Source organism: Podarcis raffonei, chromosome 5 (assembly GCF_027172205.1).
Source record: "Podarcis raffonei isolate rPodRaf1 chromosome 5, rPodRaf1.pri, whole genome shotgun sequence".
NCBI lineage: Eukaryota > Metazoa > Chordata > Lepidosauria > Squamata > Lacertidae > Podarcis > Podarcis raffonei.
The window spans coordinates 35088637-35113609 of NC_070606.1; the positions used below are offsets into that span (position 1 = coordinate 35088637).

The window sequence follows — 24973 nt, forward strand, 5'->3', positions numbered from 1 at the left end:
ATTTCTGAGTAGACTACATATATAATAGACTATGTATGCACTGTATACAGCTTTATTTTAGCTGTATTGAGCTGAAAATGAATGTGAGGGCATGGCAGAAACGTAGGATCACTGTGAGGTGGTGTTAGTTTCATATCTCTGTGTTTTAAGTCAGTTGTCCAAACTTAGCTTCAATAATAATATGACAAAGTGGCATTATGCAAACTGCTGTTTGAAACCAAGGTGCTCCTAAGATTCCATTAATCTCAAAGATACAGTAACATAGATCAGCATGAGGTGACTGCATAATAGGAGAGAGAAGACTGCATGGAAATGGGAGTGATCTGTGCTCAAGGTAGAGTTGACAAAAGTAAGGAGGAAGGTGAAGGGGGAAAGGGAATGAAGGTGAAAATGGATATGGCCAAGGGGACATTGGGAATGGGGTTGAAGATGAAAGCAGAGGCATGAAAAGGTCTAAATAATAGGAGAGGACAGTGGCTCCATAACTGGGCAGAAGGTGAAAGGGGTGCTGCTTGGTTGCATTGTGTGGGTCTGTAAAGATGCAAGTGGTTATCGTGGTTTGTGCCCAAGAGAGTGACAGAAGGCATGGCCATGGGGAGAAGGTGAAAATGGGGGTGCAGGATAGAAGAAAGAAGTCTGGTTGGGGAAATGAATAGTGAACTTAGTAGTTGCATGGGTTGTGAAGGGAAGCTCGTGGTAGTTCCAGAGAAGCGGACACGGAGCAATGGATCCAAACTACAAGAAAGAAGATTCCACCTAAACATTAGGAAGAACTTCCTGACAGTAAGAGCTGTTTGACAGTGGAATTTGCTGCCAAGGAGTGTGGTGGAGTCTCCTTCTTTGGAGGTCTTTAAGCAGAGGCTTGACAACCATATGTCAGGAGTGCTCTGATGGTGTTTCCTGCTTGGCAGGGGGTTGGACTCGATGGCCCTTGTGGTCTCTTCCAACTCTATGATTCTATGATTTGTGTGGGCTAGGAGGGGCTGGTGAGTAGAGTAAGCAGGGATGCAGCCCCTAGTATGTTCACTAGATTCTCTCTCTCTCTCTCCAATTAAAATTCCATACTCCCTTCCCAAGGATCAAGGATTCCTGGTGGCTTTGGGAGGCAGCAGAAAGTGAAGGCAACTCAATTTTTCTCTCAAATAGGCATAGGGTAGCAATTAGGGAATGTGTAATCTAGTCTGGCCATTGTATGATCTTATAACCACACAATGCTGAAGACTATTACAGGAAGGTTCCTTAAATCGAAAATGGATGTGCATTCTGGATGCATATACAGTGGTACCTCAGGTTAAGAACTTAATTCATTCTGGAGGTCCGTTCTTAACCTGAAACTGTTCTTAACCTGAGGTACCACTTTAGCTAATGGAGCCTCCTGCTGCCGCTGCGCCACCGCGGCGCAATTTCTGTTCTCATCCTGAAGCAAAGTTCTTAACCCAAGGTACTATTTCTGGGTTAGCAGAGTCTGTAACCTGAAGTGTCTCTAACCTGAAGTACCACTGTATATAAAATGCATTGATGAAAATTAATAATTAAGATTTTTAGGCAAAAATATTTTCACTGCTAGTTTAGAAAAAGCAAAAAGGGCAATATCTTTTACTCCTCTTTATTTGTTTACCTAATAGATTAAACATAAAGTGGACTTAAGTATCCACTCCTCTTGTGCTGAGAGGCTTTAAACAGATTATTCCTTTCTGGTCAAATGATACATTGTAAATGAACGTAAGCTGCTGTACTCCTTTGTTGCTAATGAAGTGGGAAAAGCAAACAAAGAGCCCCTGGCAAAGGTTGATTGGACACACAGTATATTCAAGGAGCTAGCCCTGATTATCAGTGGGATATCAATTTGTCTTAGGGCTGCAGCACCTGCTACTAATTGCTGGTGAGAGCTCAGTGGTCACTGTATAGTTTATCCCACTCAGCGCTCTCTCTCTCTCTCTCTCTCTCTCTCTCTCTCTCTCTCTCTCTCTCTCTCTCTGTCTCTATGTGTCTGTCTGTCTCTCCAGCAGCTGCTGAGAGCAGGACAGCTAATTGCTATTGCTTTAATGCCAGTGAATCAGTGTGCTGAGCTAATAGCTGCAGATAGAGGGCACACTAATTCCTGCTTGGAGTGTATGGCTAGTTACTTGTGATGACTAAAGCGGCTGGAGTGCATAGCAGAACGTGGAAAATGTTTTTTGTGGCTTTCTGATATGAGAAGGTATTTTTTTTCCCCAAAAATTTTTTCGCTGTTGTTCAGGCTATGATTGTGATGAATGTTTCTCATGCAAAGAGATTGCTGCGGTTCTTCACTTCACCTTGTTTACCTTGAAAAGAGAAAAAGGAAACCTCGTTCTTATGTGCGAGACACTCACTGTAAACAGGCTTAGCAGGAAAAGAAACTTAATGCACAACCCAGCGTTGGCTAAGCATGAAACTTTCAGCTATTCAGTAAGTTGTTTTTCCCCACTTTAAACTGGCATTGATGGTAAACTACCTGAAGAGTGGAGATTCTCTCAAAGAGCGAAGTAATGTATCTAGCCTATGAATCATCTGCTTTGAGGTTTATAGCTGGAAGCCGGCAGTAATGAAGTGGTACTACTAACCATTTATTTTAGATGTTCAGTAGCTTCTCTCACCCTAGAAACTGTCTTCTGCATATTAACTTCTGTAGCATGCCTGCTTTTACTTGTTGTGTTTTGCTTCTTAAAATTCTTGTCTGTTAACAATTGCAGTGTAAGTCAGTATATGCTTGCAATTTTCTAGTGTGGTGTTGAAAGCAAGTTACCTTAATTATGGATTTGACTGTTCTGTGCTTTGTTTTTTGTCTGATGGAAATAGTTGAGAGGGCTGTTATCCAGAAAGAAGGGGCTGCATTTTACTTGTTGTCTAATGAGGCACCATTTGATCCATATATTAAGTTAATTGGAAAGCTGTTCAGAGAAAATATATGAGGTTGGTTTATTCATTGCAGCAATAAGCCCTTTGCATGAATACAAAATAGCTGAAGTAATAACTTCTTTGCAGAGTTTGTGTGTTTTACTTGTGGAACGTCAGCATACAATTTCCTAAACATGTGCACAGTTTTACTTTATATACACTCCAAAATGTGTCCAGCTATGGTGTGAAATTCAGTGTGCTTAACAGATATCCACATTATTCTGACAATCACTGTTGTTATTTTTGTTTATTATTAAGAGATATAACACTTGGCTAATTGGGTCATTCTTAGAAGATAGATCTTGCAACTTTAAGTCTGCACCCATACTTTTCTGATTCTCACAGACAGCTAATTGTTAGAGCTGGTAAACGAATTTGGCAGGAGGTGAAGTTGATGCTTCTTCTGATAACAAAATAACAATTAATTTACACACTAGGGAGCTTTTTCAGCATTAACTGTGGCTAGCCTAACGGTATAGGGGAAAACCCCAACTTTCTATGTTACTTCCAGTTACTCAGGTCCAGTTATGGGTTCTCTCTATGTTTGAAAGGGTTGTCTTATAGCTGATAAAGTGTTATTTGATGCTTCTATCCGGTTGTGGTGTTACTCTTGTTTCAGCAATATAATCTACCTAGGTTGGAGTCAAAGCCCTATGAAATAAGAGTGCAGTTTAGACAGTGTACTGTTCAGCTTAAAGACAAAGCACCTCTCTCTTTGCTGATGCAGTGATGTGCTTAGGGCTGGAATGTTAGCTTCAATCACTTTGCCTCACCAGTTATCCTTGAATGGTAAGCGTGCAGGCTGTAGCAAACTCTGGAATTTCCTCTGTGCTTTATAGTTATCTACTTGTCTTAAATCACTGGTTGGAATAATTGCATTGTCATCTCATGTCATCTTAGCTCAGGTGCAATAGCTTTGCCAGGGGAGCAGTCGCCTGTAAAAATAGTGGCACTGAAGTTCTTAATAATCTTTGAAAAGTGTTTTTTTTTATATTGGATTATTGATTTACCCATGTGTGTCTCTGGTATGTTTGTTGAAAATATTAGGTAGTGTTCAGTGCTGAATTAGTAGTCAGGATCAAGCAATAAGTTTGTGAACTATACAATAAAGGATACCTTGATCTGTCAGTTAGTAGTGTTAGAGCCAAATGCCAACAGGTGAGCAGATCCAACCATGTGAGAAGAGTTTAGCAGCAAACTCTAGATCAGGCATCCCCAAACTTGGCCCTCCAGCTGTTTTGGGACTACAATTCCTATCATCCCTAGCTAACAGGACCAGTGGTCAGGGATGATGGGAACTGTAGTCCCAAAACAGTTGGAGGGCCGAGTTTGGCCATGCCTGCTCTAGATGGATAGCCATGTTAGTTTGTTGCAGCAAAAGTTACAAAGATCCTGTGGCAGCTTAAAAACAATTTTATTGTGGAACAAATGTATCCATAGTTTAGGAAGGAATATGTATGAGTACTTAAAGTTTAGTATGCTACCAGTAGTCCAGTGCATTTATGATTTCACACTTTCTGCAATATCACAATACAGATTCAAGCTGTCCTAGACCTAATTTGCCCATCTGTGCCTGAAGAGGCAGTTGCAGTTGCAGAACTAGCAGTTTTTATTCACAATTAACTAATCATGAACAAATGCTACCTCTTGATTCTGTAACCCGAATCACTAATAGATTAGAATCCCCTTACAATACTTAGACACATTCTCAAGATCATATAACAAAGGCTAGTGTATACACTTTAACCTAGCTCTCACTTCTCCCACTTCTATAACAAAACAGATTCAAACTCAGCAAAACATGATTTTTCTAATTATTTCACTGCACATTTATATCCTCAACTTTACGTTAAACTCTGATCCAGTTTAAATTTAAGTGTTTAATGCATTATTACATTTATATCCCACTTTTCAACCAATAGTTTTCACAACTAAAATGGAAAAAAACTTCATTATAATTATTTAAAAACCTATAACTAAAAGTTATCACTTCTGCCTCCCAAACCTGTCTTACATGTGTCCTATATGCCAGTTTCACTACCAAGATACTGTGAGAAAATTATTTTCCATGAATGCTCTTTGCTTTCTAACCCTTGTGAAGTGATCTTGTGAATTCAAGTAGAAAAAGGAGAGCAAAACTGGAATTGAGGTCTCCACCATGCAAGATGAGACCTCACATCCTGCATTGTTAAAATAAGATATTCACACTTCACTGAATTATTTCTGCCAATGCTGTATTTCCTTGCAATGCATAACAATGAAGGGGGGGTGAAGAATGCATTTGCTTTGGTGCATTCTTGTGTTCGTTTTGTGCTAGTTTCTTCTTGCCATCCAAATTGTGATCAAAAGTCAAGATACATTATGCCTCCCTGTGGAAATCAAGTTCACTATGCAGAAGTAAAGTTACATTTTTAAGTGATCCCCTTGTTTCATCCTGTCCAAATGGTAGGAACTTCCATGACTCTTCTGTTCCTCCAGAGGCAAATATAAGTTCAGAGATTACAGTTCCCTTGCTCCCAAGGACCAGAAACTTATGTACTATGAACTAGTTCAGGGCATGCACCCCAGGGCTTTTTTTTAAAAAGGCAGGCTGTGTGGGGAGGGGGCTTTCTATACTTCCTTTCCATGTTCAGGATTTAAAAACCACAAAATGTTAATATAAAAAATTGGAAATGCTTTGGGGCATTAAAAAAATTGGAAATGCTTTTCAATAATTATTAGCCCAGTGTATATACTGTGATTAGTTTCCTAAGCAATCCCTACATGTATGGTGGGAAGCTCTAAAGAGAACAGCTGCTCCTAACTTGGTTGTTGAAATTTAAACATGCCTTCAGCATGTGGCAATTGATGGAAATCAGGATGCTCATCTGATTTGGACTGCCAGAAATAAAATGGCTATGTTGTACTCAGGTACTGCAAAAAGAGAATTCAGGGTGTGACATTAGAGGCCACAACTGAAATTTCACCATACATGTTACAAATTGTCAGCAAAAATGGCAGAATGCCAGCAAGCTTCCATATTGCTTGTGACTGCAGATGTATAATGGATTTTTTTTTACTTACGACATTTTCTGCAGTAATTAAATGTTTTTTATTAAAGTGTAGGCTGACATTTTGATAAGGTGAGGTTGTGTGGACACGATATATATTTAAAAAATCTTCAATGCGTGAGCAATGCTAGTTCCACAATAAAATCTAGACTTTGAGAATCCTAAGGAGAGATTCTTACAGTGATGTGAATGCTGCTACACAATTTTCCTTTGAGCTGAAAATTTCAGAAAGTATGCAATAATTCCCCTCTGAGGAGTCTATTCATGTGTTAAATGTTACTAACCCTTTTACACATTTATATTCTCAATGAGTGGATCTATTTGCAAGAGTTGTGTAATATCAGACAAAGGAACCTATCTACCTCTGTGTGCCCAGAGTACTCCTTACTGAGAAATCATTTTTGAGGAAGTTGAATTGTAAGATTCTTACATTGCTCAGCTAAGTAGCACAACTTAATGTGCAGCAGAGTGGCGAAGCTAATATATGAACTGGCTCTTTAAAAGTTACAAAAACTCCACTGTGAATTGGTTTATTGTGTTTAGCAAGCTGTAGAAATTCTTCATGTGTCAAAATTTTATAAAACTAAACTTTAATCTTAAAATAACTTGATGTATGAACATTTGCTTTTAAAAGACCTCATTATCTAATAATATTATCTAGAGAAAACTAATGCCTTAGTGTCTACAGGCAGTATCATTTATCGATTTCCATCTGTTCATAGTTATTCAAGTATATGATTGTTCCAGCGGGTTTTAAATTAACATAAATCATTTAGCCAGTGCTGTAACAACTTTACTAGCTTGGCTGATCTAATTATTTTATTATCCATTTGCATTGTGGTTGTGTTTAGTAACTTCAGAAACAAATTGTTCCCTATTTGAAGTTTGCTCCAGTTCGTAACTTGTATATTGTTAATCTTGGCTACTGATTGCATAAGATAATGGTGTTTTTAATTATCTCAACCTTGTGTGGGCAAATGATCCCTTGGCCACAATCCAGAGCCCTGTTGGGCTCCGGTGTTCACATAATGCTCAGCACAAGCACAGACTGCCCTCCTCACTGGATTCCCTGACTTTGAAATGAATGGAGCACCCCTTGCTTGTACAGAGGTTCAAGAGGTTCGACCTGCTGAAGTTGCATTTAGCAGTAGAACCAGTGTGGTGTATAGAGCATTGGACTGGTATGAAGGAGAGCTGCTTTCAAATCCCTACTCCATCATGAAGCTCACTAGCTGATCTTGCACTGGTCACTGTCTGTCAACCTAGCTCTACATCACATAGTTGTTTTAAGAGAAGGGAAGAACTATGTATGGCACTCTCAGCTCCTTGGTGGAAGGCCAGGATTGAAAAGAATAAGATAGTGTGAATGTGGCAAACTTGCATCTATAAGGGGCTTTAGCCTGTGATGCTTAGGAGGGCTTCAAGCAGCTTCATTGTGAGATATTTGTATGTGTTTGCTGGTTAGTGGAAGATTCTGATTTATTTATTTACTTATTGCATGGCACATTGAATGGTGCTTTTTGAGCATTTGTAGTGACAACCCAAAACCCAAATTCTGTGTGGATGTTGCTATAGCTATTCCCTCAGTGTTGAAAAGGGCGGCATGCACAGGCCTTTTATATGGCTACCCACACTTAAAGAAGTTGTATGACTTGGCCTCAGTAGTATATGACCCCTTTGTTGTATATTTCATTTGTTATTGAAACTGCATTTCCCCAAGTTCCATTTTCTTCACTAACACCAATGTATCATGTAGGAAACATAATCATTCAGCAAATGTAGTAAGAAAAGACACCTAGAGATAAATTCAATGGGAAACCCACTGCAATGGCCTTTTGCTGATGGCTGCAGTTCATTTGAACGTTATGGCTTCCATGTTCTTCCTTCGTAGGATGAAAAATACATCCTATAAGTTGCCATTCTAGCACATTCTAAAATAAATTTGCTTCTTGTCTTCTGAACGAATCCTTCTGGCAGTCTTTTGAGTTGTTGAAAGGACAATCTCTTAAGTTAAGGTGGTGAGTAGGGTTAGGCAGAATAGTGTTTGCTCAGGATGAAAGAGACACACTCAGAATTGAATTGTCAATTAGAAGTGACTTCCCACTGGATATGAATGTTCTATTGCTGAGAGATGTGTGATTTCTATTATTTAGAAGTTTCTTTCATTTCTGTATTCAGTGAAAGGAAAGCTTGAGCATGGCCAGTAGAATTAATAACAGCTTCCTGTGTAAAGGAAGACAGCCATGTACTTAATGAAGTGCATCATTCTAATAGCAAGTCCTCCTAATGAATGCTTTCCCTGTTGTTTTAGAAAGGAGCCAGAGTGACACTTCTCTGATTCTGGATCACTGAATCCGTATGGAAGCACAATTTGTTTGTCTGAGAAGAGTCTCCTTTAATTTTATTTTAACATTCAGGATGCAAGTCTATTACTTACTTTACATTTCACATTTGGTGTGTGGGGGGTGTTACATTTTTAGCCATATAATTATTTGCTATTACAGTCAAAACTTGATGAGATCATATCAACTAAGAGCTCAATGGAAGAAAAACATAACCCTCACTAAAGATGCCTGGAATAATGATAAAAGCATCGAGATCTGATACATTTGTTTTTCAGTGTTTATTTCCTGTGTATTTTTTTAACAAAAAAACATTTATGATAACAGCTGATATAAGTATGTTAATGGCTACAGAATAATATCTCCTTGATATATGAACAGATGAGTTTCAAATTAAGTGCAAAATGATATGCACTCACATAGTCCACATGATGTACTATGAAGTGGCTGAAATTGCCAGGAAAAGAAATCTTGGGGTTGGTAGTAGAAAAGGTAAATTCACTCTTAGGAAAGGTTTTGTAAATAATACATGGGTAAATTAATTGCAATATTATTTTATGCCTTTAAAAACAAATTCAAGCTTTTTCATAAGATAAAAAATCGAATCTAAATAAAACACAAAAACAGAGAAAGAAAAGAAAAAATACAGATTCCTCTCTCAAAGGTAGCTCTTAACTCTTGTCTCACATAGAAGGTGATGGACCCTCCCAGCTCTCATCCTTTCCTTCCTTTCTTCTCCCAGCCTCTCACCCTGAGAGGTCTTTCCTTCCCTCTGTCTCTCTCCCAAGTCCTTCCACCAACCATCCACCACCTTCATGTGTTTGTAATCCTTTGACCCCAAAATGGACCAGAGCAGAGGACACAAAGGAAGACAAAAAATATACAGTATACAGAAAAAATGCAGAATATCCGTTTGTTAGTTACATAGAGAAATAATTCCAAACATTTCCTGTAGAATGACATCCAGATGATCTACTTTCTGTTAGGCAATATTTCCCCAATCTTGCAACCTGAATGTTTCAGATTAATTCATTTTTCTTTTCAGTCCAAAAGGGGTTCTCTAATTATTGTTATTAGCTCAACCATTTCACCCTCCTGTTCTCACAATCATTTATCTATATTATTCTCCGAAGTCTCTGCATCCTCTTTGATCCCACTTTCCATTTCATTCTTCTCTGGTCTGCTTTCATTCTCCATTTCATTAATCTTAGATCTAATCAGTTTTATTTGCTCATCAAACATTTGTCGAAGGGTGCCAACAGTCAGTGGAATGCCCAGCAATCTACTTGTCTTTCTGAATGTTCTTGATCTTAACAATTCTGTCTCACTTTATCACCCATCTCCACTTTAAGATCTTCACATCATTCTCTTTTCAAATCACATTCCCTTCCTATGGAGGAAAAATGAAGTGGCAAAGTTACTTTCAATTTCCAAGCAACACTTTTATTGAGAAAACAGAGAATTAAAAATGAAGAAGATAAATTTTCTTAGCACTCAGAACTCCCAACAGGACTCTTATGTGGCTTTTGGGCAAAATGTTGATACTTCTGCTCATGCATCATTCACGCACATCAGCTTCTCAGTCTTCAGATGTGGAAAATGGCTTTTTCAGAGCATCAGAGGTTAATTCTCTGTTTACTTATCTCCAGAGTGATTTTGATAGCCAAGATTTTGGGACTACAACTCCCATCCTCCCTAGGTAACAGGACCAGTGGTCAGGGATGGTGGGAGTTGTAGTCCCAAAACACCTGGAGGGCCGAGTTTGCCTATGCCTGGCCAAGATTTATGCCTGGGTTATCATCAGTCTCCACATCATTATCTCCATCAGCAGCCTGATGACAAAAGACATTCAGTCTACCATGTTCCTCCCCTGAAAGCCTGTGATTTTCTAAGACTTAAAGGGTTCGATGTGCTGGGTTTTACAGTGTTCTTAGATCTGGAGTTTGTGATGTTAAAAAACCTCCACATATTTTGTCTTACGAAGATTGTAAAAAAGGGGAACAAAGTGTAAGTCACATGGTGTTTATCAGATGAAATATCACCCTTACACAAATCCGTCCTGTATTGAATTTGAATGCTCACTTATATTTACATTTACTTAGTGACCTATAGTTTTAACTTTTAGTAGACTTTGCTAATAACACATTTATTTTTGGTATCTTTTGATGTTGAAGATTAGAATCCCTTTTTGGGCTTATATTCAGAAAGTCAGCTAGCTGTTGCACTTACTAAGATTCTTCTTAGTGGCCTTCTAAGCTAAACACTTTTATTCACTTACTAATTGGATGAACAGCATCTAATCAAAGAGACAAGACCTTCTAAAGGCTGAAAAAGAAGCATAGTGGCTTCAGCTTACCCATTGGTTAGGGCCTGCTAAGTTTACTCTATACTGGGAAGTACACTGGGAAATTGATACCTACATTGATTTGCACATATTGAACTAGAATGAAATGGACATCCATTTCCCACCTTACACATTCTGGTCATACATTTCCCTATACAAAGAAGCTAATATATAGCAAACATAAGTCTGGGAATCCCTGCCACCATTTCACCACTATAAAGTGATGAATGACAGAGAGAGAGGCAGTTTGGAGGAGAGAAGTGGCAAGGTATGATATGCTTAACCCTTTCTGCACCACTATATTACTGAAATGCTATTGATAGTAATTTTTCTTTTATACGTGGTTTCCAGGTGATTTGACTGTCGCCCCCTTATCCTGCTCTATATTTATATTTATATTTAATATGCAAGGTATATATAATATGCAAGATATAACTGTGGAGGCTGTTGTAGGTTGTGCAACTGGTACAAAATGGGAACCAATAAACACCGTTGTGCAACAGATGTTTGTTGGCCAATCCCTGTGTTCTGTGGACATTTTTAAGTTCATTTCTCATTACCTAAAATTAATTCATATTGTCATTTTACCTGACCAGCAAACAGCCTTTGGGAAAAAAATACTATTTTCCTTGTTCTTTTTGAAAATAATACTATAGATTTATGTTTTGTAGGAAATACCTTTGTTTTTAACATTACATTTGTTAACAATGGCGGCACTTAAGATGATCTTAAAATGATGTACTTAATATACCTAGCTAGGTGTGTGTGTGTGTGTACATATATGCACACACAGGCGCACGCGCGCACACACACCCACCCACACACACACCATATGTCATAGACATTAATCTATTGGGTTTTAATTGGGTTTTCTCCCTAAAGTCTGGTCACATCATTTTCACAACGGGGAGGTTGTACTTTTCACATTTATAAAAACCCACTCCACTGTGATTTGTATGGCTTACTCATGGCAAGATTATATTTAAAATGATTGTGCTCAGTAGTCACATGCTTTGAGCCAAACTTCTCATTATTGGCAGTTTTTGTCCTTCCCTCGCAAATTTTAAAGTCCACTGTGAGCATTTCAACAGCTCACTTGGTGTAGTTCTATGAGAGGTGGTGCTCTTCAGATGGATTTGCGATTCTTCTGTACATGTACATGGCATATGGAGGGAAATGTAAGGACTCGGCAATCCCCTGCGTGGCATACCATCACTGCCACTCTGGTCATCTGCCAACCTGCCGGCTGCTACTGGTGTCTGTCTAGCTGGAAGGAAGCCAGGCAGCCCTTCTGAGCTGCCACTGTGGGTGAGACTGGCACTGCATGGAGGTGTTGTTCCAAGCCCTGTTTGGAAAGGATGAGACTGGCAGGCAGACAAACCCTCACAGTCTTTTAATTTAAACACATACACACATGTCCTACATATATAGCATGTACCTAATGTTCTATTATTATAAAACCACAATGTGAATGCAGGCCACAGGTGCAGCACTCCTTTGTTGGCTACCTTGACCAGGAGGGACTGGATTCCATTGTTTTTGCTTGACGGCAAGGAATGGATGAATCTTGTCAATTTCAGTTTTTCTCATTTCTCACATTTCTCAGCAATTTGTGATTTATTTATTTTTTAAAAAACCCTCTCAAGTGTTTGTCAGTATTTTAGTGAGAATTTCTCCCAATAGACACATTTTTTTGCAAGCTGCCTTTCATAATATAATGCATGTCAGTATTTTATGAATTTTCTGCAAACTATCTTCTGATATGAGCACTTTTGTACATATTGTTTGACTGGAAAATTTGGAGAAGTGTAGATTTTGAAGAGTACTTGCTTTTCAGTTCAGAAAGGGTGCAAACTGGGGACTTTCCCATTATAGCACAAACAAAGTGGATTCCCACAGTCCCCATCCCCACTGACTATTCACTACTCCTTCCCACTTCTACTCCTTTTCTCCATAGGGAGAAGGGGTGGGGGACATTCTTCAATGTTCTCTCTCCTTCCTCCACCAGCCTTTTCATCAGGGGTCTCTGTTGCCTGCTTGAACAACCTCTCCAGGTGTCTCTGTCCCATATCTGCCATACTGTATGACAGAAGAACAGGGCCAAGAGTATAGACTTTATTCACTTTCCCTTTTCATGGGAGAAACATATAAAGTGGGCTTTAGCTGCATCTCATTTCAGCTACTGTAACATGCTCTACAAAAGGCTGCATTTTGTACATCAAAAGTTTGTACAGCATGTGCTTTCTCATAGCTATACCCTGGTTAGCAGTCTGGCTGCAGAATTCTGAACCAGTGAAGTTTCCATACCCCCTTTGAGGAGCATCATGGCCCTGGCTATGGCCTATAAAGCCCTAAACATCTTGGGGCCAGACTACCTAAAATATAGCCGCCTTCTATACAAGTCTCCCTGGGCTTTTATGTCTGTGGGAGAGGCTCTCTGTGGTGTCCAACAAACATCAGAGGAACATTTGATGGGATCTGAAGATCTGGAACTCCTTGCCAGGGGAAGTCTGATTTGCCCCTTTTCTGGTGACCTTCTGTTGACAACAGAACACCTGTCCTGTATGCAGAATGTTCCAGGTTCAATCCCTGGCATCTCCAGGCAGGGCTGGGAGAGATTCCCACCTGACGCCCTGGAGACCCACTCTGAGTCAATGTAGACAGTACTGAGCCTGATGGACCTACGGTGTGATTAAGTAGAAGACAGCTTCCTATGTTACTGAGACAGGTGTTTGGCCTTCCAGGTTGACTTGCTTTATTGCCACCATGAGTGTGGTAATCTATTTTAATTGACCGGGATTTTATTGGACGTGTCTTATGTGCTCTATTTTTATGATGATGTTGGTTATTGTTTTGTATTGATCCCTGTTAGCTGCCTTGGACACAATCCGGTGGAAAGGTGGTGTTTAAATTAAACTAAATGAAATAAATATAACTATATATTTAATTCAATGAAATAAAAGGCTGTAATTCAGTGTTTACCTGATTTACATGACTGTTGACATATTTTTTGGTGCTTAAGGCAGAAAAGAAAATGGTGCCCACCACCACTCCAGTTGTACACAAGACTGGCCAACTGTAGACAGAAACTCCCACCAGCACTTCTCCCTGGGAGTAGAAATACAATCAGTGTAAATAATATAGCAATCTGTTGTCGTTTCATGAAGCTGCCTAAAGCCCAGGTCTTGAAATTCTATATGGAATGAATAATACCACAATGTAAATAGCATTTTCCTTGTGTTAATTAAGTTTCTCTGATTTGTGTTTATGTATAGCGTGAATCACTGGCACATTATGTTGCAATTAATATATCCTCTCCTGCCCTTTAACACACATATGAAGGCTAAACAGGCCACAGTGATCAGGGAAGAATATGTTTGAAAGATTGTGCAACTGTTCAATTTATGAGGGGTTAGTCAAAACACAGCTCACGTGAGGACAGCCTCAGATGGGCCTCTTTCTTGGTTGGTAGGCCCATCTGTTGGGAAGAAGCAAGGGGGCAACAGTGATTTCCCAAGCATTGGGAAAATACAGTACCTAGATTTGTTTTGTAGTCCCCCCCCACACTGCATCTGTCTCTTTTCTTTCTAATTTGTAAGCACTTGTGTCACAAAACTTTTCACTGATGGTCAGAGATGTGTGTGGAGAAATTACTAGTAAGGATAAGTTGCTGTCTCTGTTCATTTACAACATTTTAACCATTTTATGTATGAATGTGGTTGAAACTCTTCTGTCCTCCCTTTCAATGATACATTGAATGTATCCATTCTTCTTTATCCTCTCTGACTTGATGCGGCTATTAGAGTTAGGCTGACCGATTCTACTGAGGTTCAAAGGTCTGGCTCAATCTTGCTTTTCAAGCAGTAGAAGTGGGAAAACTTAGATTAGATCAAGGTTAGCATGGCTGAGTGACACTTGGATTTAAAAGAATTTTTTTTCACTGTTACAGAAAGCTTAAAAACCAAAGACTGTTTCAGATATTCCCGGAAAAAAGTAATTTATTTTGAGTTTGTGGCATTTCAAAGATCACAGATTTGTTATTCACTGGCACATCCAGCTGAAGCTACACAAGAGGAGCAAGAAAAGAGCTCTTTGATCTCATAGTACTCGGGGTTTATTTGGCCTGCTTGTTTTTATATTTTATTGGGCAGAACTGCCTCTTCTTTTTCGCCCTGAAAAACCATGGTTTCTTCTCCAAATTTGTCTTGAATCAGTTGCCCATTAATTACAGAACTCAGTAATTTTTGGAAGGTAGGATAATTCTTGTGTTTGACTGTGTACAAAGAATGCAAAAGATAATATAATGCACTTTCATCATGGTTTCTAGGTGAGAAGGCAGATACATTTTCAGGGCATTTCCAGCCTCGGTTCCAATAACAACCATCATGATAAGTTAAGGCTAGCTTAGAAGACCACCCATGAAAGTGCCCTGTGGTTAGGTTCCATACAAATGTCTACCCACCAGGTCATTCTCTAGGCTTCCTGACTGCTTGCCACTCCCCTGTAATTTTCCTGCAGTGCTCTAGAATTTCTGGATGTTCTGGGGCCTTGCGGAAATATTCAAAATGATGAGTAGCTTCTTAGCTGCTGCCACCATAATCCCACAGCCAAGAGACCAAGCAGGTGGGAGAGCCAAACAGCAGCACTGGTGGGCCCTGCCTGAACGTGTGGTCTTTGGCAGCTGGCTGAGGGTGCTGGATGCTGTTGCCAGCCCTCTAAGAAACTTTAGTGACTGAACAGGATAGACCATGGACATGTTTGAGAAGAGACTCTGCTCTCCATGATATTGGATATATATCCCCTCTGTTGTCTATAGCTACTCCTACACTGAAGCTTCTGACTGTGGTTCTGCGTTTGACAAATCACAAACAAGCTTCTGAATTCACAGCTGGACACAATCCAGTGGGCATTGGGTAAAGAGCTACCCAGCAGTTCAGATCTCTGGAAGGAGCTTAGTTGGATTAGGACATGGAAATATTTGATCAGAATTGTCTTTTCTTCGGAAATCTGTTTCTCTGCCTGTTCCTTTCTCCTTCTCTGCCTTGTACTGTGGCAACAACCTTGTTTCTATCCCTCTTATTGTGGTACATTTAGAATTATTTTTGAGCAGGCAATAGGAAGTCAACAAGCTGTAATCCATCATAAGAGGTTAACATTAATTGAGATAAATATAAGAATGTATTTGCTTTTGAATCACTGTAGTTGTAGAATAGTATATGATGAGTGGCTAATACAGTTGTTCCCTGTGTGTGTTTGTTGATCTAATGAGAATAGGACACTCCGTCAACTTGAGCTTCCAAAGTGAGACTTTGTTTATGTGTGTTGTGTACGCTCCCGGTTTGTTCAGGATGAATTTGTGAGATGAGGAAAGACATTTTCCAGAAGTGCAGTCATGTTTCTCTCTCGTAGCAAACACAACAAAGAGCCTTTGCAGCATGCTGAAGGCATCAGCTTTTGTGGACCACAATCCACTGCATAAGAGGTAGGAATTCTAATCCTAAATGACAAGCATGTGCACTCAGTGGGGATGTAGAGGAGTGAGGTCAGAGGGAAATGAAATGCAAACTGAGCAGAAAGTGTCAATTACCTGAAACCAATTAACAAGGCAGTGATCAACTGATAAGACAGTTGTTTAAAAGGTAAACAAAACTTAGTTTCTGTTTTAGCTACAGGTAATAACTGAAATACGGTACATGAACATAAAATTTGTCCACAAGCATTTGTGCACATGCTTAATTCTTTGAATGGGGAAGTTGCCTTTTAACATGCAGATGTTGGCACTTGCACTGGGGTTGTGAGTAGGAGTTTCCAAACAGACCCTATAGAAGTTCTTGCACCAGTGCCAGCCAGATTAAAACCAAGAGCTAATACTAGAGCTGGCTACTGCACTCCTTCTTGGCTTAGAGCTAGGTCCATGTGCTGGTACTGGTTTTCCCCTCCTAAGTCAATTCATGGTGCTAGTAATGACCTTTGTTGTACTAAGTGGTTTGCAGCCAGGTTATCTGAAGGACTGTCTACACCCACGAAACCCACCCAGCCTTTTGGATTGGCACTGGAGGGTAGATCACTGGTCTGCAAGTGACAGTTGTTACATTGACAAGTATCAGGGAAATGATATTGTCTGCAGTGACCCTCATCTTTGGAATACCTTCCCTGGGAAAATATGTGTGTATGTTTGCCCAATATAAGTGTCTTCCTTTGTTGGCCTAAAGTCTGTAATTCCTTAGGTAATGCCAATAACTTGTTTGGACTCTGTATAAGTAACTTTTTAATCTGCTGCAATTTTTCATGGTTTTTTTATTCATATACAGTGGACACTCGGGTTGCGAACGTGATCCGTGCGGGATGCATGTTCGCAACCCGCAGTGTTCACAACCCACAGTGGCGCGTCTGCGCACGCGCGGGTTGCAATTCGGTGCTTCTGCACATGCGCAAAGCATGATTTAGCGCTTCTGTGCATGTGTGACCCCCAAAACCCAGAAGTAACCCATTCCAGTACTTCTGGGTTTTGGTGGGTCCGTAACCCGAAAAAACGCAACCTGAAGCATCTGTAACCTGAGGAATGACTGTATATGAAAATATATGTGTCAAATGGGTATGAGTTCATCACTAGAAAAAATCAAAATTGTTCTAACACTGGCTAGACGCCATACAAAACTATGGTTTAGTGAGGCATAAACAAACCTAGCCCCCCTCCCTGATTTACATGCTCCCCTCCTTCCCTCACCTTCTCCAGTTTAAGCACAATGGTTTGATTTGCCACAGATTGGCATATTATCCAAACTGTGGTAAATATTCACTATGATAGTTTAAACCAACCAACTACAAACTGTAGCAAGCTCGTTAAAACTAACTACAGCTAAGGTTAGCCATAATTATGAATTTGAATGTCACATCAAGTTTTGATTAAGCAGAAGCAGAAGTTTCTCAACTCCTTCTCCTGATTATAGGGAAGGTGAGAGACACATATGAATCTGGGAGTAGGGTAGGCTCATTCACGTTCAGCAAGGCATAGTCTGCCATAACATCTGAATGCAGCCAGTATCTCCATTAATGTGATGAATATTAAGCCCTTGTCCTTAATTTGCTGAATCAACTGAAATTCCTAGTTCTCTAAAGTATTATGACATTTACTGATAAAGGACAAATAGCCTCTTTGCAAATAAAATTCATGCTTTGAGATGGTGGTACTTGCTGAAAATTTCTTTTTCCCTGGTGTCTTTTTTCTGCTTGAAGTGAATATGCAACATTAAGGCATTCTCTGCTTAGATGTGTGTATAATGTGCTATGTGTTAGATATTGATTTATAATGCCAGTTGTGATTAAATTATTCTAGTTAATCTTGTTATTCTACAAAGTCAGAATATTAGCATTGCACACAAAATGGTGAATAGCACAATGGTTGCATTTTAACTTCTTGACTGCAGTTCACTCACTGTTGGCTGAAACCATTATTCTCCATATGTGCTCCAACCATATGCTGGTTTTCAGAATATATCCAAACAGATTGCTAGATAATACATCTGCTGTGCTAATATAAACTATTTTGATGACTTGCTGAAGTGTGAGAATTTTACAGATAAAGATGATAAAGTACTGATGATAAAGTACTGATGCTTTTGGTCTCATTTTAGAAGCGTTTCCAACTAAAACATGAACTTAAATAAGGCATGTTTCAGATTGTAGTTGTTTCAGACTTGGTGCTCATAATTTGGTGCTCTAATATTATAAAGCTTGCTCAAGAGACAAATGAGAATTGGCTGCAGCTTTTTAAATGAATGGATTAAATTTTTTTGGCATTAAAGATAGATATGAGTAACAGTACAATCCTAGGTATGTCTATTCAGAAATAAGCCACACTTGGTCCAATAGGGCTTACTCCTAGATAAGAGAATACAGGAGTGCAGCCCAAGAGGAGCTATAGCTGTCCTCCTCTGTGGAACTTTTTCCTTTACATATCTAACACCAAACTTCAGTAAGCTGTGTTTGATGTTGAATTCTGATTTCCAGGTATTCCAAATGGCATGTCGATCATAAACATTAACTATATGTTGCATAATGCATGATATATGAAACATTAATCACAAAAAGTAGATGGGATTGTATTTTCATCCTTGGTGTAATAAATGTTGAGAGAACTTCAAATACAGGAGATGGTCACATCTGTGCTAATGTTTAGGAATAAATTCCCCATTGTGTTTAATCTATGTTTCCATCCTGATTGATGATAGCAATACATAAATTTTGGCTATCAGATTTACTCCAGAGATAAAAGTGAGCTGGGGATAAACCTCTGATTCTCTGAAAAAAGCTGGTTTCTATGCTGGGAGACAGAAACTGTCAGCTCCTAAGGGTGAGCAACGTATGAGTGGAGGAATCAGCATTTTGCCCCAAAGTCACATAAGGCCCCTGATGGACGCAGGGTCTGCAAAAGCCTCCCTTTCTTAGTTATCTCTGATATAGCTGTAATTTACAACTGAGAAAGGTTTCTCCGTCTGTCAGTGGGATTTTTGCATTCAGTGTATGAGCTACTTTCAGATTTTAAGAAGAAGGGAAAGGAATTTTATCATTAAAGAGCTGAAGGAAGAACAAAAAGTATGCTCTTTGTTTGAGCCAAGAAAGTTTTAAATGAACTAGGGAGTTAGTTCTGAGTGCTAAGGATTTTTATTTTCTTTATTTTTAATTATATATTTTATCAATGTAAATGTTGCCTTTAAATTTAAAGTAACTTTGCCCCTTCATACTTCCTCCATGGGAAAGAAATGTGTTGTGATAAGAGAACACTGTGGAGATCTTAAGGTGGAGATGGGAGATATAATGAGACTGAATTGTTAATAAGATAAAGAACATTCAGAATGACAAATATATTGTTGGGCATTCCATTGACTATTGGCACCCTTCAGTAAATGTTTGATGAGGAAATAAAATTGATTAGATCTAAGATTGATGAAATGGAGAATGAAAACGGACCAGAGAAGAATGAAATGGAAATCAAAATCAAAGAGGACACAGAGACCTTGGAGAATAATATGAATAAACTATTGTCAGAACAGGAGGGTGAAATGGTAGCATTAGAGGCAACAGATGGTGAAATGGGAAAGTCCTTCACACAGGTGTTTAGAAGAATGTAACAGCAAAATGGTGGAATTGTGATATTGGAGAAGTGTAATGAAGCCAAGAATGGAGAGATTAAGAGACATCCTGAGCTAGCAGAGATAGTGCTGAGAGAGAAAGGACTCTGTGTACAACTTGGAGTGACTTCAGAGGAAAAAGCTATCAAACCTTTGGCGCTTTTCAAGGAAGAAGCATAAATGGAACGGCTATTTTTTTTTAATCAGGTTGGAAAACCATGGCAAATACAACAGGAAATGGGGATGGAAGAATGGGAAGGGATGCAAATTAATGAATACATAACAAATGAACTATGAAATATTATTTTAATATATGGTCACTGCGGAGATTCTCTTGTATGGAGAAAGATGGAAAGATTCATTATTTTTTAATATGGAGGAATGGTTGTTGAGGTTATTCGAGACAAAGTTGATTCGTTTGATTAGAGAAAAACCATTGCTGACATTTTTAAATAACAATAATTAGAGAGTGCCTTTTGGACTTTTTGTGGGAAAAGGAAAAGGAACTAATCTGAGACATTCCGGTTGAGAGATTGGGAAAATATTGCCTAACAGAAAGTAGAGCAGATGGATGTCATTCTAGTGAATGTTTGGAATAATTTCTTTATGTAACTGTCAGGTGGAAATCAGAAGTACTTTGAATTTTCTTTCTTTCTTTCTTTCTTTCTTTCTTTCTTTCTTTCTTTGGTGTTCTCTTCTCTTAGCTGGTTTTGGGGTCCAGGATTACACACACATGTAGGTAGTGAAAGTTGGTTGAAGGACCCGGAGTGAGAGGCAGGGAAGGCCTTCCAAGGTAAGAGACTGGGAAAAGAAAGGAAAAATCTCATGTGACAGGTGGGAGGGTCCACTACTTTCTGTGTGAGACAAGGGTTAAGAGCTACCTTTGAGAGAGGACTCTTCTTTCCCCCTCTGTTATTTGAGAAATGCCACCATTGTTGCATTCAAGAGGTTACCAGCATCTCCAATGGACTCCTGGGTGGAAGGATAAGCCCAGCTCTATGGAGACATTTAACTCAGAAATGGTGTGTGTCTGCCTACTTGTAGTAGAAAGGATTAAACTCCTGATCATTAAAGAGATATTAACATCTGTATAAAGTTACAGCCATGCTACCGTATATTATCATTAACTGAATTGTATGTGCAGTAGCTAGACTGTGTCATCAACCTCACAAGAAACACAAGAGATCCCAGCAGCTAATAGTAGGAACAGATTAGAAAATGCCAGCTGGGAGTGTGGGGAAGTAGTTATAAAAACTGAACCATGAAAGGTGGTTTAATACAGCCCAGATATTTACATATAAATGTTGAGGTTTACAAAGTGGTACCCAACTCTGTTCTATGGAGGATCAAACAGATAAGATGTAATATTCCTTCCTGAAGAGCACAAAGATGAATATAATAAATTGGCAGATGTCTTTTCAGACCCATTTCATGGGTGGGTGGGGGAATTTCTTATGTGTGGGCTGCATTTTAAAGTTAAGGACCTGCAGATTCCATAGACAACTTTATCATGTCTTTAGACACACTGGCAAAGTCTTGCAAGTATGTTATCCTCAAAGATGACCTTCTCAGGGTCTGTCTTGTAGTAGGTCTTTATTATGATAAGCTGTCACAGAGATTACAAGTGCTTCAGAAAGCTATTACACAAACTTGTCATTCTGAGTTGGTCAGGCATCAGCACAGTGAAACTATAAGTGTTCTCAAGTATACTTGGAGATAACTGATTTATATGCTATATGCATATTGCAGAGAGAAGACGACAGAAAGCAAATGACAGCCTGTATATAATAAAGAGCAAGTGGTCTTAACATTACTTTCAACAACGTAAATTAAAAATCAGTTTAGGAGATCTACTAAAAATACAGGACATGAACATGCTGCCTGCCTTGACAGAGAAGGTAAAGGTACCCGTGACCATTATGTCCAGTCACGAACGACTCTGGGGTTGCGTGCTCATCTCGCTTTATAGGCCGAGGGAGCTGGCGTTTATCCGCAGACAGCTTCCGGGTCATGTGGTCAGCATGACTAAGCCACTTCTGGCGAACCAGAGCAGTGCACGGAAACACCATTTACCTTCCCGCTGGAGCGATACCTATTTATCTACTCGCACTTTGACGTGCTTTCGAACTGCTAGGTGGGCAGGAGCTGGGACTGAGCAATGGGAGCTCACCCCTTCGCGGGGATTTGAACCGCTGACCTTCTGATCGGCAAGCCCTAGCCTCTGTGGTTTAGATCACAGCGCCGCCTGCATCCCCTTGTCAGAGAAACGGTGTGTCAAAAATATAAAAAATGAGCATCAAGGCTGAGCCATAGGAAGTTGTCAGAATATGACTCAGGAAACAGCAGTGGTCACTGGAGGGTCAAGAATAGAAAGAACATATCAGAATTGATGAATGAGTGCAACCTGGAACTAAAGTTTTGAACCTGGACCCAGAGTTTTCCCAACAATTTCCCATGAATAAATATGAAAAGAAATTGCACTCAAAAATTATAAAAGCAGAGTGATAATTATGGTGAAATTCTCATAGGGTAAGTGGACGGATTTAGTTGTGTACACCTTATTTTGAGGTAGCTGAGGAATGTTTGCAAATGCCCTTCCTTTCATTCGGCAATTCATCTGAGCAGTGGTGAACTCTGCAATCTTCTTGGGTGCCCACATTTCAATTAAAGCCTGGGAGGAGGGAGCCACAAGGAAACAGAAAATACCAGAGTAATTGGGAGGGCTAATCACTAGTGCAGGCAAAGTTCAGCCATTCTAAACCTGAAGGCTTTATAGCTGTTACCACCCAGAGGGGGGTTATGGCCATCTTGGCTGAGTGGGGCCAGCCCAGAGCCTAAGAATATTCTACTGCTCAGGTAGGTGCTCCAAGCAACACTTCTAATGGGCAGCTGACTACAGAGCTGAGGAATGTTACCAATAGTCCCAGTGGCTCCTGGCAGTAGATTACTTATGAAATAGCCTAATAAATGTAAGTTGGTGGAGAAGTTGAATTGGTAGAACAAGTCATAGCCTCCTTCTGATCTAATCAACAGATGCTCAATTACTTTTTTAAAAAAAGCAGTCTGGGAACAGCAGCTACAGCTGTGGGTTTATACTGCAAGTAACATAGAAGTCAGATTCCTTCAATGAAAAGGCGGTGCAGCCAGCTGACCATGCTGTCAAGATTTTGCAACCTTTTAAAGCAAAAATGACTTTCAGCTTATCACAAGCAATCTATACTGTCTGCAGTGATTGTGAAGCAGAACGAGCATCTCAGACCTCTTAAAAAAATGATGATGTGCACATAGCCCTCGAGTATCAGTAAAATCCAACAGAACTGCTGTCAGTGGATCTTTGCAGCATTGGAAACTCTTGCTGCTAATTTGACTCTAAAGCTTCTGGACAAACAATAATTTAGCTGGAGAGAGAAACTGATAAAAGGTAACCAAGCAATCAAGACAAGCAAGCATTCCAGATGCTAAAGTACAAAGAACTGTTTAAGCTTGTGCAGAACGCTCTTGCCTGAATGGAGCAAGAACATCTATGTCATATTCCTCTACAGGCACCTCCAGTTATGCAGGAAGAATTCAAGAGCATACCAGAACTTTAGGTTTTTGCAATTAAAGTACTCTTCTTGCCCTGCCACACAAAATCCACAAGACTTGTTGCAGTTAAAAAAGAGATGGGGAAATGCATTGAAAAGTGTGGGATGGAGGGATAACGAACAGAAAGAACATATAAACACCATTTAAGCAAATCAGGATGAAAGCAGGAGAAGTGCTTGTTGTTTTATAAGCCCTCTGTAAACAAATCAGAACACATGCTCAATAAAGACAGGGTGTAATGTAGCATCCCTGGAAACTTTCTGCAAGCAAACCAGGATGAATGCTCAATAAACAGGTGATCTGGAGATGTCCTCCTTTATCAAACTACATTGGGACATGCTTCAATTTATCCAGAGATATTTGTTTGGATACCATCATCTAAAGGGGAAAGCATTTCTTTTTGCCAGACAGAATAAATCTCCCCTCTCCTCCTGTGTGATGTTCTAGTGCATTTTTTGACACCTCCAAGCCAATTTGGGGGGGGGGCATGGGAAGGAAGGAGAGGAGGGAAAGTCCTATTTCACAAGCAGAAGTCATGCACAGGGCTTCAGCTCACAGAGTTCATTCGTCGAGTCCTTCTCATTATTATATCCCACCTTTCCTCTAATGAGTGAGATAGGGCTAAGGATCAGGGAGAGCACAGATGGGTCTGATGGAGGGGAATTCTGTTCCAGATTGGATTATATATTTAGAGTTGGAGAAGAATTTGCATCGATAATCATTGCTTCTTATCTGAGATGAGCATTATAAGCTCTGGGACTTGTACTTCCTACCTTGGAAAAATGAGTCTCGCTGACATCACTACTTAATAGAGCCAGACCTGTCTCAGCTCAGTTAATAATACCATAAGTAAAGCAAGAACGGAGTGCTCTTCTGTGCCAGCTCTGAAATACTAGCTCTCAGCCTTTTGCTCTGGAACTACAGCAGATTAAGCTGTTAGATGTAAGTATAGTTTGACAATAGTAAGTTCATTCCCCTCCTCACTCTCCAGTTCAGGTTGTTTTGCTTCCCTGCCTTTCTCTCTTAAGACCTCTGTCCTGCTTTGCTTCTAGCTTGCAATCAGAAAATTGGTCTTCGTTTTTATATCTGGAGTTCAGAGCAAAAAATTGGCAGGATCTTTTTGAAAATAGACTTTGAAGCTTCCCCTTTTGATCAAGTAATACTTGCTTTGTGTTGATTTTTAGCAGGTACGTTATAGAAATATTGCTGTAAATGATGCAAGGAGAAGTAAGCCTAAGAAGAAAGAAAGAAGGGAAAATAGTAATAAAGAGGGACAGGAAGTAAGGGACAGAAAATAGTAATAAAGAGGGACAGCCATGAGTGTGTATACATACACACACAGAGAGAGAGAGTACACACACACACATACACACAGATGCCTCAGGGCGTATAGGAAGAAGAAAAGATGAAGAAGGAAACCAGCAGGAGACTAGAAAATTATAGAGAAGAAAACATAAAAGAAAACACAGTCAAGGTTCTGTAAGGAGAAATGTGACACACAGACAAAATATTTTACTTGGAAACTTCTACAGATCTAGGCATTCCAGAAGTAGCATGGTTGCTGTATTAAAGAGATGCAAATACTTTTGATCTTTGAAATCT

At 39.6% G+C, this 24973-nt stretch overlaps 1 protein-coding gene across 11 annotated transcripts in view; it reads left to right on the top strand.

Moving 5' to 3' along the window:
- Positions 1-24973, top strand: part of PCDH15 (protocadherin related 15) — a 628220-nt gene that overhangs the window by 260130 nt on the left and 343117 nt on the right. Inside the window, exon 1 of one of the 11 annotated variants that reach the window (XM_053388601.1) lies at positions 2210-2430. The exons of the other annotated variants lie outside the window; for them this stretch is intronic. The gene's annotated coding sequence lies outside the window, so the exon portion shown is untranslated. Of the gene's footprint in view, positions 1-2209; positions 2431-24973 lie in introns of those variants that run through there. 11 annotated transcript variants of the gene reach the window in all.